Source organism: Bombus bifarius, unplaced genomic scaffold (genome assembly GCF_011952205.1).
Source record: "Bombus bifarius isolate JDL3187 unplaced genomic scaffold, Bbif_JDL3187 scf7180000008176, whole genome shotgun sequence".
NCBI lineage: Eukaryota > Metazoa > Arthropoda > Insecta > Hymenoptera > Apidae > Bombus > Bombus bifarius.
Window position 1 is genome coordinate 896,791 of NW_022884493.1, and position 17,571 is coordinate 914,361.

General features: G+C 45.2%; 1 protein-coding gene across 2 annotated transcripts in view; it reads right to left on the minus strand.

Annotated features, from left to right (window-relative positions):
- LOC117209349 (frizzled-2-like) overlaps window positions 1–17,571 on the minus strand; it is a 128,787-nt gene that overhangs the window by 77,244 nt on the left and 33,972 nt on the right. Inside the window, exon 1 of one of the 2 annotated variants that reach the window (XM_033451300.1) lies at window positions 14,067–14,701. The exons of the other annotated variant lie outside the window; for it this stretch is intronic. The gene's annotated coding sequence lies outside the window, so the exon portion shown is untranslated. Of the gene's footprint in view, window positions 1–14,066; window positions 14,702–17,571 lie in introns of those variants that run through there. 2 annotated transcript variants of the gene reach the window in all.

The following is a 17,571-nucleotide window of genomic DNA, read 5'->3' on the forward strand; positions in this document are numbered from 1 at the left end:
GTACTTATTTCCAGCGATTTTCGTAGCCCTTCGGCTCGATTTTCGTACACGGTACACTTTTAGGCAGAATCGACGGCAGCTCGCGTCTTGGAAGTTTGCAACTCCTCTCGTCTGTATTTTCTTCCATTTTTCTACGATATTTGTTTTTTTTTTTTTATCTTTATTCGCCGTTTAATTGGTTTGTTCCTGGTCTGTTGGATAATTTGTTGTAATTACCGAAGCTGGTGTTTTAAAGTTTTGTTATCGAGCGTGAGTCGGAGAGGCTATAATGCAAGAGTGTATGGTGGAGGGATGTAGACGAGGTGCAAGTTTATAAAATTTATCGAGACACCTTCGTTGAACCCTCGCGAAACAATGGAATATCCGGCACGCGCGCAGACGTCGTAAATCGGGAAAACAACGAGCACGGATGTCGTAAGTTTTCCAAGGGCTGCGATGATTATGATAATTATTTGCACTGTGTTCGCGGTCGTGTTCGAGTAAATTCGATTAAATATCGTATTTCCGTGGAGGATATCCCTTTGCTGGAAAGATTGCATATTTTCAGAGGAATTGACGTTTATCTAGTCTGTTTAATGGTAACGCTAAAATAAATCTCTGACGGTTAAAATAGACGTAACAAGTAGATAAAAATGAGATTCTTCCAATTTTACTCATCTTGAGACAAACGTGCTTACTTATTTCCGAACGTTTGAGTGAATTTACACGAATTCTACGAAGCATAAACTTAACGATACTCGATCGTCGAAAACACTGTCTCGATTTGATTCGCAGCATAAAAATCCAGACGTATTTGCACCGCGGTTATTTCTCTATCGAACGACCACGAAGATCCGTTCTCAAAACCATGTTTGCAAAGCCGAAAAATATGTCGACCACGGATCCACAAACAGATCCAAACAGCGTAGCCTAAAACCCTAAGCAACGATCGAACCGATCGTCGGTCCGAACGGGTCGAACCAATGGAAAGCGTCAACAAACACCGGAACACAGCCACAATTGTCACCGTGTCGATCGAGCAAAGGGAGCTGATAAAAAGCGAGCAACGCGATTTTTCACGGAGCATTCGGGCGAAAAGCTGGGCCGATCGTGTGGCGAATTTCTCGTGACGAGCGTAAAGCAACCGGGTCGGCTGCCGGAGAATCGATGACCTCGGGCGACGCGACGGGACACAGCGAAGAACAGAGGTTAGAGAGCTCGAAGAGGAAGAAGAAGCGTAGCGGACGCTGGAAGCAGCGCGGCACCGATGGGAAAGGAGCCGCCGTGGGCCAAGTGAAATGGCGCGTGCCCGCTGGATTTTACGCCGCGTTAGCTACGGGTCCTCCCTGTCGCTACCTCTCGCTCCCTCTTCCTCCTTTTTCTCCCATTCCCCGACTTCCTGCTTTCCGCGTTCCCGTTTTCTCCCAACGATTATACGTATATACGTCTTAACCCATCCGTATCGGCGAATGAGATATCTCTGGATGTAATCTCAAGTTCGTGGATCGTTCTCAACGAGACGTCTCCTGTGTTTAAGTCGCAGTATTATTGGAATGGCAGTTGGAAGCGAATGCTCGATAGGATTGATCGTCTTTCGAACGTTTTAGACGTGGAAAGATCAAATACTCGAGATCAGCGTGGAAGAAGAATACGAGAGACGAATTAAACGTTGTTCCGCGTAAGAGAAAAGAACAAAATAATGACTTTTTAAAGTACCTTGTCCGGCTGTTCCAACAAACGAGGACCATAAGGCTAAGTAAGTCCGAACCTTTTAGACGCAGGCCATAAAACACAGCCGCACCTGTCGAAATTCGCTCTGCGATAGAATCGAGGAACCCTCCGCTGACAGTTTTCGACTATCTCAATCGGCTTTAAGCTTTCGATTATCTTCCTAATGCGGCTAGAAAAATTTGCTACTACGAGAGAGAAACGTAGCTGCAGAAGCTGACAAAAAGACGGTTGCGTCTTGCCGAAGAAACAGGCGAAATATGCGACGCGAAGCTTGCCATAAACGACTCTGGTCGCGGGACATCTCATAAACACGAAGGAGTTAAGAATGTTCGAAAACTTGGTCCAGCTCCGGCGCGTTTCGCGACACTTTGTTCCTGGCTGGACGTCTCGTCGGAATTATAATTTTTCCTCGCCGGGGGCTCGGTCGCGCGCGATAAATCTTCGAAGGAGGGCTCGTCGAGCGAGAGGAATCTTTTTGGCCGGGCTACGCTCGCGGCTAGGGGTAGAATTAATTTATCATTCGCTCGGGGAGAAAAAGAAGGAGAGAAAAAAGAGGGAAATACAGCCGGGTTCCGGGCGTACGACTTAAAAAGCCCTCGCCATAAATCGTGCGCTCTCATTTACGGCGGCCCGCGAGGATATTACGAGTATAAGGAAAGAGCACGTCGCGAGAGAGCCACCCCCGTGGTTTCACGGATCCAGAGCGGCAGCAGCCAATTCGTGCAAAGAACGTTGTACACGTTACTGAAATTTCTTCTGTGATACACCGCCACGGTAACGAGCTCAAAGCTGCTAACGACGCCTTGTTACCTTTGTATCAACTTGAAAATGAAATTCTCTCGTCCGCCAGTGTGGCAGACTCGTTGGAACCGAGCCACTGTCAGAATTCTATTCGAACGTTGCCTAAAGGATCGCGCAGTTTGTCTGTTTCGCAAGCAGACGAAACAAAAATTCGACGATCGACGTGTACGCGTATGCGCGCGTGTACGTTGATGAAATTAAAATAGTCACGTATTTGCAGGCGAAGCTGCTCGTGCTGCGCTCTTTACGCTCTTTACTGCGAGTTTTAGAGGAAAGAGAAACGAGGCAAGAAGATGAAAGCAGAGAGACGGACGGTTTTATTATTTTATTGCGGCATCGCGAACGAGCTACTCGAGCCAGCTACGAGACAATGAAGCGCGTGACGGGCATATAAATAATGCCAATTTATCCTCGGTTACGAGATACCTATCGCTTGCGTGGCAGCCACCAAGGCACGGCGGGGTACCGACATCGGACAGGACACGATCGGTCCACGGAACAATCCTCTGGATCCGATGCTGGATCCGGTATATAGGATAAAACGAACGTCGTCCACCGATGTTTCCAACGCACGTCGTGTCTTTCCGTTCTCCGTTCCTTTTGCTCTTCCCTAGCCACGATTCGATGCATTAATACGATCAGAGAGTGTCTCGACATTTACACCGACTCGCGAAAGCATTCCAACATCTATGCCATATCGTAGGCAATTTCAACGTTCATATTGTACGGATTATATAAAATATTCTGAAAATTTTCATCGATTCTTCTCTCTCATATTTACATATTTGCTTTGCCAGGTGATTTTACAGTTTTATTTTAGTCGGTGATTTTATCGTGTAACAATTTGCTCGGATGGCTATCGCGAAAGGGAATTATTTGCGAGGCCGGAGTACCATGTTTTGCGGCTGGGTGTGACAAGGTATGCCGGGAATCGTAATCGCGGTAGGTGCTTGTTTTGGCTTCGACACGGTATCGTTTGTAGCGTACACGGTCGATTGAAATCATTCAAGGATCACCGGTTTAAACTTTATCGCGTGTGTACCATCGCGTCGTGCGATTATACTAAATATAACTTGTAGCATCTACGTAGCGATGTCTCGTTTATTTTTTTTCATTTCAGAGTGGTTCGGGGGGTATTTTCGAACGTCAGATTTATCGCGTCGATAAGACAACGCTGAAAGAAGAGGCTGATATTAAGACATAATCGAATTTTCCTTTCGAATAGGTAGCTATTTTTTCAGCAAATTATCGACGTACTGACAGAATTTATATTTTATCTTATATAACTATACACTTTATATAATTGTCTTCGTTTTATATACGACTTTCGAAGACTCTAAGCATACGACGTATACAGTGAGATACAGATACACCGGCCGAAACGATTAGAGCGAAAATTCGAATGCATCGTTTTGACGAGAAAGATAAGGAGCAATTATCCTTTCCCGATGTTAATGTATGCAACTTTAAAGATGTTGAGAATTCGATAGTCCTTCTAGTCCTTGTTTTTTTTTTACCTCGGTTAGGTTGGACGAGGAGGAGCTGTCGTGTCCCGATTTGCAAGTATAAGAAGGCACCGGAAATAGGCGAGAAAACCATCAACGCGTCGAAAATCCTGCGGTGACAGCCTTTCACGATTTCAATCGTGTTTTGACAGGGACTTATTCGTTCTCGTAGGGATTTAAGCCTCGTCTATTCAAACACTTTGTCCGATTAATTCTTTTTCGACGCTGAAGACACACAACGCTATTCTCGAAGGCGGTAACCTGGTCGTTCCTAATCCAGAGCGAGAACGTTCCCTTTAAATCGTCAGTTCTACGATTCTCCCAGGGAACACGCCAAGTGACAGGCTGTGCGAGTCGAGGCCCGAAATCTTTACGAGCTAGGAAAACCCGTAATCCTCTTTCGGAGGAAGAAACGTGTTATTCACGACCGCGCTTCGACGTGCCAGACTTTCCAAGTGTTTACAGGTAAAGATGAGAGCCGATTCGCCTTTGCGCGTCAAAATCTGAATCTTCTTTTCCCTTTTCTCCACAACTTTCTTCTATAAGCAAAGTAAATACTAAATATTTATCGAGCGTTGCGCTTTCCGCGATTCTACGTTTCCAGCGATTTGATTCTCGCTGTTCGTTTCTTTCGACGTTCGAAGCGCAGACAGCGAGGAGTTTACGCTTTTTAGCAAATTTCTAGCAAACCATCCTTAACCTTAACCTTATCGTTTCAGTCGTCAAATTTCCCAATCTGCAACAAGATTAACGCCGATTAATTTCCAACGAGGTAATATAGATATCAAAATCTCGCAATTGCCCGAAACCAACGCACAGATATAAAAATAAACTTAAATTCCTCGTAACTAAACTAAATTCTACGAAACAATTGAATTCCTCCCTTCGTTCGATCAAGATACACATTCAATCCGCTCGTCCAATCAAGATCACGGAAGCTGCTCAGGTCTCCAGGCTCGCCACTCGCCGATGTATACTAAACGGTAATTCGCATTCAGGCAGCATCGAGCAGAGGACAGCGCACGAGATCGCAGCCAGTGACGACATTCGTGTCGTCCGAACACGGCGTGGTTAAACGACGGCTATCGAAAAACGGGGAAAATCGTAGAAAATACATTCCGTGCACCGGAGGTTTCGTGGTTCCGAACTGGTCGTGCAGCATACGAAAAAGGGGCCCGGAATACGTACGGTGACTACTAATTATTCAACCATGCAAACCGAAAAAAACCGTCTCCGTCGCCTCTCTCTAAAGAGACAGATTTCCATGAAATCGTGGAAGGTATGAACAAGGAAACGTCAAGTTGTCAGTAACACTGTATGTATAATACAGTGATAAAAAGAGAAACAGGAATAGAAACGAGAAACGAGAATGGTATCGTGAAGTAGGGATGAGGTGAGAGGAGGTGGAAAGGAACGACATTGGGTCTCGCACATAGCGAAGAGAGTTTTACACGCTCCTAAAGATTGACCTCGACTGTTTCAGACGCTCTGTATATTATAAATAACGGGAATGTACGTATGTATAATATAAAGATAAAAGGACAGAAAACGAGGATGGTATCTCGAGGCGAAGGGGTGGAAAGGACAAGGAACAACGCGTTGGGTTTCGCGTACACCGAAGAGAGGCGTGTAAAGGGAAGAGGGGCAGGGAAAGGAGGAGGGAGAGAGAGAGAGAGAGAGAGAGAAAAAAAACGTGGGCGAACGGGAGAGAATTTGCATGAAAATACAGAAAGTTTCGAAGAGCGTTTCCCTTAGCGGAGTTCAGTAGCACCGGGCGCAGCGGGAAGCGGAGCTTGTACATACAGAGCGTTTCACGCGAGCCGCGACTGCGGGTCTACAAAGGCGGCGTAGGAGCTTTTCTGTGAACCGTTCTGCCGTTCCGATATGTATATAAGGCGGGAGAGTTTTTTAACGAGCAGCACGGACCAGGAGCGCGCGTGTTGAGGCTCGCGGGTTCGTTTTATGTAAGCGCGCGTGTGTACTACGGGAGAGAGCTCACCGCTTTTGCCGTGTGTGGCCGTACACCGGTAATGGCGCTACCGGTGATATTACTTCTCCTCTGGCCTTCCCGAGTGTATTTTCGATCGCGCCCTCTTCCTCTTCGTTTCTCTACCAACCTGATATACCGTCGTAAGACCGTTGAAACGCGATTTTCGTGGGAATTAGCGCTGTTTAACGCGCGGACAAGTTTCCCGTTTCGAGAGCTTTCTGCAATTTCGCTTCGTTATCATAATGTCGAGGAGTTGAGTTAAGACGCGGTGCAGGAAAGTGCGCGTTAAAGTTCTCGGGAAATCGGAGAGCAGCAATACATGTACAAAGCTGTTCGTAAGTATCGGAATGCTCGCTGGTATATGCCGAACGAAACAATCGGTCGTCAAGAAGATAACCGACGAAATGGAAATTTTTAGTCGTACGATAACTATATGTTAGCGTGTAAAGTACACGGAGCGAGTTTGCGAAAATTATTTGCAACACGACGACCACGATCTTCCTATCTAAGCTCTATCGGGGGCACCTAATTGTCTATAAATTTTCATAAACATCCGCAGTTTACTGCGACGATGTGCCGACCTCGAATAGATAGGAACGCGGCGATTAAAGAGAATAAAAAAGACGATGTTTTGTTTGGTCGACCAAGATGAACGTATTCTCCACCTTGATAGAAAGCGAGAGACGCAACGTCTCGAGTAGAATATTAAACGCTTATCGGCGGTCCTATTCGGAAAACGTATCGTAACTTCGTTATCGTTTACTCCGGTGTCCTTTATTTTAATGTAAACTAATTAAACGCCTATTCTAAAAGCCTGCAGCCTTAAAAGCTTCTCGAGAGAATTTATCGCCGTGAAAAAGGGAAACTCTCGCGGAAAAGTTACAGCGAAGCGACCCAATAAATAGCAGAGAGTTGCTAGAAGAAACGATGGATATTTCGTAAAACGTTATATCGATAAAATGTTATATAAACTACGTTTAATGAAAATGCTGTACGAGCTATTAATTCTACGAAATTTCCTAACGACCCGATAGATACCAGGAACGATTACTCTTTGAGTAACAGGGCTTTAACGAGCTACTTAATTCCGCTAAATATGCTACACAATTTTCCCTCGCAAGAAAATTGTCTTCTCAACTTGCTCTCCAAGTTTCTTCGGGATAACCATAATAAACTCAAGGATAATCCCTTTGATCTCCATCCTCCGTGAGTATCTGTAATTTCGCCGTAATATCTAACCATAGTTCGTAGAAGGGATAAAGGGTCATAAAGGGTTCTGCTCATGGACAGAGTCGTTTGGAAGTATCATATGCGGCTATTTCCACTCGAAGAGAGGAGAGGAGAGTGGAATTGTATGGGAACGGGCGGGGGTGGTGGTGGTGGAAGAAACATTGCCGTGGATACTTTTCGTGGATACGCAAAGGGAAAACGAGGTCGCTGGATGACTGTCCATTGTACACGCGATGGACCAGCTACTGGCAATGGGTTGATAAGCCAGGCAAGTCAATTTTAAAATGGACCGGCAATGGACCCATCACAGGGCCCAGTGTGATTTCACCTGACGCAAAACGCAGATGTGGAAATGAAACGCAACGCGGCTTTGCCTGTACTTTCACATTACTCTCTTTGAAGCTCTTCTGCGATCTAATTATCTTCAGCCACCCGAGTAATATGTAATTTTCGAAAGTAGGTGTTTCTGCAGTATTTTCTTGGATATGCGTCCGCGCGCGCGCGCGTGTGTGTGTGTGTGTGTAAAGCGATAAGTAGAGACTCGTTGGGACACGCGGGCATCTTCGCCAAAGACAAAGTAAAGGGTGGAAACACGCAAGACAAAGCGGAGACTCTCAGAGACATCAAAGACGGGGCATAGTTGTGGAAGTTTAGTAACAGAAGCCGGTGGATTCCTTTGGGACTGATCCTCTACGCTACACGCGTTTATAAACATCGCGTAATTGAGTCGCGGATAGTATTTCAATCTCTAAATGCGTTGAATGCGCTAAGCTTCGGCAAGAATCGTCGGAATTTCACGGAGTAACTAGAAACGCCAATATCGATTATCCGTTCTTATTCCGTTCCCTCGTACTCCAGATACGCCATTGTTCATTTTTACCGTTATGTGAATCTCGACGTTGGATACTTGGAGATGTTGTGGCTGTTTCATCAGTGCTTTATACGTTACGAAATAAACGTGTTGTCGTATTTTCTTTGTTTCAATAAAAATAGTCTTTCTATGTGCGAAAATTACTACGAGAACTAACTGTATATCGATTGAACTTGATACGAAGAATCGAGCGAGTCATCGAAACGAAACGAATTGAAAATATACTTTCGGCCAAATATAACAAATTCAATCCGTTACTGCTGTCGCTCTTCTATCGACAGGAACAGCGAACGTTTTGAAACGGGCTATTGATATTTAACGAGTACATTAACCGTGAACTCACAGCAACCGCAACTTTGTTACCGTTTCTTTCAAATTTTATATTCTTCTCGTAACTTGTATATAAGACCGTTACTTTACGATCGATATATTCGAGATACAAGGTGTTAATTACTTCGGTATGGAAATATATATTCGAGGAAATGGAACGTGAGAGAAACGATAAATTTTAGGTCTCGGTAGGTAGATAAATGGACGAAGAATTCCCGACTTATACACATGTCATTGTAAATTCGTTACGTCGGATTAAATTTGTCCGAGACTTCGGCCAACGCTTTCAAACGGTCGACTAAAACTAAAATCGTGTCTTATCTGACGTATCAAACGTCACGGAACGAATGAAATAAAACTCGGTAGAATCTGCTTTCCTGCTTCAACGTGATCGTTACGCGTTAAATTCCGGAATTCCTCGTTCGAGTGTCTCGATAAAACTTAAAACTCTTGTTTACAAAAAACTTTCACCCGTATCTCCAAATACATCGCTGATAGAGGGAAACGTGTTCCAACACCTAAGCCTAGCCGAGCCATATCCAGCTTCCGACAGCATTCCCGATCTATCGAGATCGATCTATGAAGACATTTTGTCTCCTGTATTAGCGGTTACAAACAACTTCTAACTACTCTCACCTCTCTTGCGTCGTTTTCCACTTAACCACTATCTACACAAGCTTCTCCAAGTATAAATCGTAATTAAAAGAAACACGTTAGCACGTCGAGTTTGTCAACGGATCAAAATATATCTCTCCGTTGCGAATCAGCCGTATTTTCCTCGACTTTCGTCACCGTTTCTTTTTCCGAATCTTACTACTCGAACGTGTGCATGGCGCGAATTTCAATCGGGAGTTTTCCAATGGCTTTTGATTTCCACATTTCCCACCTAGCGGATACCCGAACTCGAGAAGACTGGGTTCCACGACGATCGAACGTGCTCGCGATATAAATAAGTATATACGTACCGACTGCAGCAAACTACGATCTTCTACTCGACTGACTGCAAACGATATTCGGTTAACGTAACTTTCTTTACGATCGGTGCGACTCGTGTTTCTCGGTTCTGATTTCCCTGGATTCGAAACGAACGATAAAGACGAGGTAAAAGTGGGGAAGAGAAAACGCGAGAGGGAGACGGAGAAAGTGGTAGGTCGTTCGATCGAAGGAAAAACGATCGCACGTTAGATGGATGGATAAAGGGGTGAACGAGGAACGGAAGAGGCGATGGAAGCAGCCGTTTCCAATATAGGAGCGTGCGCATACTGGGGGTGAGCGGATGCCAGGCAAGAGTAATATACGTTCGTTCGTAGGCAAGACTGATGTGGCGACTGCGTACAAAAGTACAGACAGCTTTATTTCTCCCTATCCCTTGGTCCGCGTATTTATCATACGTAGCGTCGTTTCCATTCGTATAACGATCCGTCCATAGATCTTGCAGCTGCTGATCCTCGACCGCAGGACAAGCTGGTAATCAGACGCGAGAACCGACTCGTCTACCGACTAACGTTTGTCTTCGCGTTAACACGCGAGTATTAAACGCGTACGTACGAACGTAAGTTGGTCGCAACATCGAAAGGATACTTTCATGCGGAGCAAAAAACCGGCCCCGATTGAAATAAACGTGGCGACGGATCGGAGACCACGGCAAGAGGAATTAGTTCTCCGTGTGGTGTCTCTTTCTCTCTTTTATTCCGTAGGAGAGGCACTGCAGAGTGGACGTGTCGCGTGCACGAGGACGGTAATTCAATGGAGTACGCGAGAGACATTCTTGATCGTTCGTCTCGGACGTTGGAGAGGATCGTGAAGAGCAGACATCGATTAGCCTGTGCCACGCAGTCCACTGGAATTTTCAGACGCCTACGCCTGTAGCCTGTCGTTTTCCACTTCGGCTGTTCCTCTCGACTCTTAATAATAATACCCGGTCTCTTTATACAGGCTAGGAATAAAGGAAAAGGTTGGATGATAGAGGAAGCGGAAGACGAATAGATGAAGATAGACGTGGAGAGGAGAGCGTCAGGGGAAAGGAATCGAGGAGATATTCCGTTGGCAAAGGGGGTTGTGGACGGCTCGAATGGCCGATATTACGGCCTCGGGCGGTAATTCGTATCGAGTTTTCCGTACCGTCCGGCCAACTCGATCGGAAACGCGATCAAGATGACGAAAGTAATTTTCGGACGATCGAGAGACGCGTCTCGTGCCGCCGGCTGATCCCCGATAAGGAAAATCAAACTGTACCGGGTGTCGACCGTGAAATTTATTCCGCTACGTTCCTCTCGGCCCCGTTATATCTGTCTCTCCTCTGCTCGCCACCCGCCCTAGGAAACGCGGCGAACAGTTAGCTTTGATCGAAATTGCCAATCTAGCCTCGATATTTCTGTCGTCTTTGTGCCGGACAGAAGTCGGTCGAACGGGTCCTATTCGAATCGAGAGCTAAGAGTTTCCATTCAGGCTCGATGCGAGACGGGTCTTTTCGTTTACCGAGCAGATGGCGAGTGTAGAAATACGAATTTAGCTATCGAGATAGCAGGCAAACTATTTCTCGTCGTATCCGTCGGATAAGCGCGTTCTATCGGAGACAGAAGTCGAAACTTGCGACGAGACGAAGCGCGAGACTGGTTTGGCGGAATCGACCATTACTCGAATATAACGCGCAGTTACCTAAACTGTCCATACGATCCATAATTTAAGGTGATCTGTAAAGAACGACGCAAATGCCGATATATCGAAATTCTACTAATCATTTTGCGTACACGATCCGCGATGACGTACGCGAGTACAAATACGAAGAACGTACGACTCGATTTGATAGAATTACTGTCTCCATTTTGGACGCGTACCACGTAGATTCCAATCGAGACTACTGCCATTACAATCCGACCAAACAAGCGCAAAACAAAAAAAAAAAAAAAAAAAAGAAAAACAGACCGATCCTAAGGAACCTTAAACAACTACGAATTTTAACAATCGCTTCTCTTCTTCCCTCGCTTTCCGCTCCATCCTGCTGTACTCTCGTTTTTTATTACGCGGATCCGGCGAATTTTCAACGCGGAGGCTAGTAACCGTGGAGCGACATATTGGGTGATAGCCTGGCCGTGCTAATCAGAGGCATTCCCCGGCCGACAAATGGCAATTTAACGCTGTCGACCGTCTCGGTCGATATTCGAGCGACCCTTTGACCGTCGACGCTAATGCATGGCCGGCCCTTTATTTCCGGCTGTCACCCCGACGGGCCGACGATACGCTCGACGTCGTTCGTTCGGTCCGAAGCGGTCGGACGTGGGTGCCCGCCGACCGACCGACCACGCTTCTCTCTATACGTCGCTGAAAAGGACCACGCCTCCTAGCCAAAGGATTTAATTACGAATTAATTGTGATGCACAGGCGCGTGGGTAATTCCGGCGGCAGGTAATTGCGCCGCTGGATACCTCGTGCCGCTCCTCTCTCTACACCTGTGCCTCCTTTCGCCCTTTGTAAACCGCGCCCTGGCCCCGGTGTCCTTTTATCAAAGCCATCCCTCCAACCCCTATCGAACCATCCCTCCTCTCCGAGTCGATTGCAAGCTGCCTTATTGCTTCGATCGCCGCGACGTTGGCGTCGAATTTCGATCGATGTCTTCTACGGCGGTCTCGCAAGAGCGGAATGCGTTTGGTGGTCAGGATTCTACGGGTATAAAGACACGGCAGTCGAGATCGCGTGTACCGGCCGCAAGAAAATGTACATGTTTGACGATCCGTTTTACTTTGTGCAGGGTATTGGGTTGTGGTTGATGGTAAATACGTATCAAAGGTGGAATACGGTTGTTTCAGCGACAGATAGAGGAAAATTTCAATGGCAAAGGGACGAATCCTCGCGTTAATCGTCGGAAGAACGTAAACCCTTGAGCAAATTAACCCAGAAACAATCCTTTTTTAATTATTCCTGCTTTCACGCCAATCTCCGATCTACGATCGCCTCTTAAACTTTCAGCGAACGTATATTTTGGCAAAGACAATTTCAATTACGTGGATAATAGTAACGTATTTTTCTTTGCGGAAAATCGCAGGATCGCGCGAAGGAGCAACGATTCTTTGAATGAAAATATTACTATATCGAAGAAATTAGCAACGCGAATGACTCGTCATCTCATCCAACGATCTTCCAAGTCGCGTTACTTCCAACGTTCTCCCTATGTCAACGTGTCCACAATCCAGGTTCCCACCCTCTGTGTCCCTGTAGCATGCAACAGCATGTTTTCACGGAACTGCACGGTGCTTACATCGCATCCGCCCTCCGGTCACCGGATCGCGAGCGAACGACGCGCTCGCATATGCGTTTTTCGGGCTTTCAATGCCCCGGTAACGAGTGGATTGCTCGTGTGTGGCTCTTCTTCCGCCACGCCCAAACGATCGCTCGAACACGCTCGGGCTACGCGCATAATTGCGAGATAATGCGCGGGTGGCGCGTACCGTTCCATTGTCGGTTGAACTCTGGGCTGCCAGGTGTCCCCGGGACCAGGCCGCGGGACAATGCTCTCCGACGGATAACAGAATTTAATGAAGCGGGACCGCCACTTAGAGACGTCGTGTTTCCACGACGTGACAGTGTGTCCGATTCAAAGCGCTCGTTACGAGGGGGCGATCCGTAACGGGGGCACGCTCTGCTCTTCCCTCCCTATGGACAAAGAAGGACGTCACCCTCTCTCGATGGACAGAACGCGTATACCCTTCTCGATAAGATGCTTTTTCCGTTCGGACGTGTCGCGTTTACGAAACCAAACGCGAGAAACTGCGCGCGTCGAATCGATGTGCTCGTTCCTCGGATGGATTACCGACGTTTCGCCGTCTGTAACGATCTATCGAGTATCCTACTGTTGGGGCAATTTGGGAATTTTGTCGAACCAAGCGCGTAATCGCTGTATTTGTTTTTGGTTGAACGAGTCGGATAAAGGAATTTATTGCTTCGAGGGCATTTTGTAGATACGTTGACCGACAGACTGTGAATGTTTATCAGGGTCGAATCGTAGTTCAACGTAGACGAAAATTGTTCTTTTTACTAATCGTCAGTGATAGAAACATATTTTTCTCGTTTTGGATGATTCTGCGAAGAAGACGTAATACTCTACAAGGAACGTTAAAAGACAAAAATGACGTTACTCAAATCGATAGATTTCTGGTTCGAGAGTCCCGAATTCCGTTTATATAGAAGCTCGGAGGTTTACGTTCTATGAATTCTAAGCAGCGTTTTCTATATTCTCTCGATCGAGAAAGGTGGTCTGTCCTAGAAACTGCATAGACTATCGAATTTATCAAATATACGTTTTGAATGAACCTTCTACTTGTATAACCAGGGACGACACCTCTAACCGAGTCTGACATCTTCTTATTCGGATACAAAGAATGTACGAATTTCGATCGCTACAGTCTGCGCAACCAGATCTAAAATATAATCGAGTTGCCCCATAAAGGTTCTTTCATCGAAGGATAATTTCAATCGCTGCAATCTCCAAAAGAAATCTCAACTTTTCTACGCTGAAAACCAATCATCGTGTTACATCGATCTTCTTCTTAGACATCCCAGAAGAAGCTGGCCTACCATTGCGATCGCAGTTTCTCATCTACCTTCCACGGATTCGTCTTGTTGTACTTCTTACCTGTTAGCCGGTGTCCGATCAGATAGCGCTAAATCGTCTGCCGAGCAGCGTCCCTCCTTACGTGCTGTGTCAACAACGAGAGATTCCGGTCATAATTGCGATTTATGGGACCAATAAAAGAGATTCACCGGACGGCACGCGGAAACTTCGTCACTATAACGTTCGATCTATCGATCCATCAACCACTTCGATCTGCCGAACTCCCGAAACCAATAATTAAGTCCCGGTCAACTCTACTCTCTTCCATTGAACTTCATTTCGTCCGCAACTCGTCCTTCCTTTTTTCCTCTACACTTCCACTTCGGAACAAAGATCACAGTGGCTGAACAGTTTCCACTAGAAGGTCCATACGAGGTCGTTTGTTTCCTGAAATCTCGCTCGAAAGCGCCAGTCCTTTGTGTCTCGACGCCTTTGTCTCGCACAAACGACAAAAACTAATGGTCCATTTCGAACAAGCCGTCTCTTAACCAACAGACGAAGCGACAAATTTACACGATATATTTCTTCCCCTTTGTTCTTCGATTCCTAATGCACGCGATCTGAGCAACAGTCTCGATAAGACTCGATCTAACGTCGAAGGAATGGATGCGTCGCGTTGGCCGGGTTGCCGGTCTCGAAGGCGCGCGAGAAATGCCCGCACCGCCCGGCGGCGCTCGCTTTTATCGACGCTCGCGAGAACTGCGCGCGCGAACGCGCGCAAGCGTGCACTTTCTCTCTCGCCATCCTGCTCTCTCTATCTTTAGCTTCTCTCCCGTTACAACCGGCAGAACCCGCGTTCCTCCTCCGCGATACTTTCACACGCGTTGGCCGGTGTGTGCGTGCCAGGAACTCGAGCGCTCGCGCAATCCGGCCACACGGCGACGAAACGCGACCGCCGATAAAGACGCGTCGCATCGCCTGTACGCGACTGCCCCTTTCGCGCGGATGCGTTTCTTTCACCGCCTCGCGCCATCGATCTGCCGCGACTTCCGACCTTTCTCAAGTCGAGAAACCGCTCCATTCCGTACCCTCGTCCTCGTGGATGAAACGGGCCAGCTTTTCGATTGTCTCGCGGATCAAGTTCCACTGAACTTTCGTATTCGATTATTGTCGTATCTCCGGCAAGTACCGTAAGGGATTTTTATTCATTTTGATATTTCTTTGCGGTGATTTTATTTTGACATTGGCGTTGAACTATAGGAGTATTATATTTCATATCATCTGGTTAAAAGAATTTAATTTAAAAGAACACAGTTGAAAGGGAAATAAGTGATTCGATCCAAGATCGAAAAGCGTTAACGACAGATGACAATAGTTGTTTGTGACAATACTAACGATATGTTTAATATCTACAGTATAATAATAATTTCTTAACTATTATTTTTTCGAGAGAATGGAGCTATCAATGTTTTTTATGCAGATAAACATAATTCAAGAATACTCGAAGAAAACCCTATAACCGAGAAAGATAATCGAAAAGAAATACGTGCCTTTTCTGTCGAAAGTTTGTGATAATAATATTTGGTTTAAATACTGAGAAATGCGAAGAAAGAAAATGGAGATCTCGAGGAATTCTTGGTAAAATTCTGAGCGATCATCTCGTTTGACTATCATCCAATAATTTTCCGTTTTCTACGATACACGGTTATGGAACGTGAAACTTCCAACAATTAAGGGCCACGAATACTTCTTGAATCTGCATTGCAAATGCGGAACGTGTTTTCTTAGACGTTAATCACAATGAACGTAAAAGTGATGGCTTTTCGTCACTAATACATTTCTCCCAATGTTGGAGCGTTTGTCCCGATATCGCCTTCGAGTCCCAGACGAATTTCCTTTTGTCTCTTTGTAGCGTCGCTTCTTTGTACCATCAAAGTGAATTTCAACGCAAACAGTTAGAATTGTGTACTTGGATCCGACGAGTAGAATGATCGAGAAACGACAGCCTGGTTCGTTCGTCTTTCGCCCAAAATTCTCATATACGCCAAATAAATACAAATTTCGATGAATATTCCTTTTTCTCGATTCTCTTTCTTGTCGAAAAACTATGGCGTACGCTATACATTCGTTTAAATTTCCATAGTTCGTATTCGAACGGCGAAACGCGATAAGTTTCGTATTTACATCGACGGATTGGTTAAACAGGACAGGATAATGATTCAACGTCGTTCGTGCGATGAATAAAAGAAAAGAAACGGCTACCAGATTCGCTTGGAACGAAATCGGTATAGCATTCGTAATACAAGCGACACGGAACGAATCTCGTGTAATTTTAAATAGCAGGCTCCACTTGTACGATCGAGACAAAACGACGAGTCGACCAAATTGCACGAGGTTTTAGTTCCAATTTTTAAATATTAACCGTGTTTGAATCGATAATTATAACGAATGCCTCTTAAAGGACTTTTGTTCTTTCGATATTTCAGAATTTCATAACGATTCAATTATCCGAGTAGAAAATAATACATATACGTGAAATGGGATAATCTGCTGATTCGCAACTCGTATAATCTGTTTTCAAAAATTTACGCGAATTAATTAATTAATTAGATTTATCAACATTCTAACGAGTCGTATCTTGCGAGTTGTAAAATTTATCGATGGTATTAATCGATGATGAGAATACCCAACGTTCTGATGGTGAACCTATCAGTGAAATGATATTACACGCGCTGAATGTTTTAATAGCAACAGAATGATACTATGTAAACCGAAAGTTGACGAGCGGAAATTCGTTGATAACGTTACTCTGCGGTTCCACCGCGATTAGAGATGAAATTTTAGCCAAAATGTTAAACAAAATTTAAGCGTGTCGTTTACCTCCAACGCAATTTAGGCTAATTAAAATAAAATGTCGAGCGTACGTAGTGGCTCGTTAGCGACGGAATACTGAAATTTAAACATGTGTCACGCATGTTACGTGTTCGTGGAGGGATTTACCAGAGACTTGTAACCGTGTAATGCCCGTGAATAATTGCATATAATGTGCACGTTGTAAAATTAAAAGGGTAATGTCTTGCGAGGACTCCCCGCGTACTTTATAGCTTCATAAACTTCACCAGTAAGAAAAATGGCAGCGTAAAGCCTGGAAATATGCGCGAACTATGTGTATCTACGAACGAACGTGCTTAGCCGTTCTTGGTGCGAAGAAATTCGTTCTCGAAGATATGAAAACGTATGGAATGGGTCTTGAAAGATTTATAGTTCCGGAGAAATAAGGTTTCCGGCGTTGTTCTTCTATTTGTCAGTAAATTTCATTGCTCCTCCGAATACAAAATAAAATAAACAAATACATATATCGTTGTAATATTTTTACGGCAATTGGAGACTGACTTGCGAAACGAAAGAGTATTAACTTTTACATTCTGTGAAAATCGAGAATTTTTTATGCTTTTTTAAAATTTCTAAATTACGTGGTATGTACGATTCGATTGAAGCGACTGGAATATGAAACACCTGATCTTTAAAACTTGTCAAGAACAGGCAGTGTTTCCTTTTTAACGAAGGTAACGTTAAAGCAACGTTT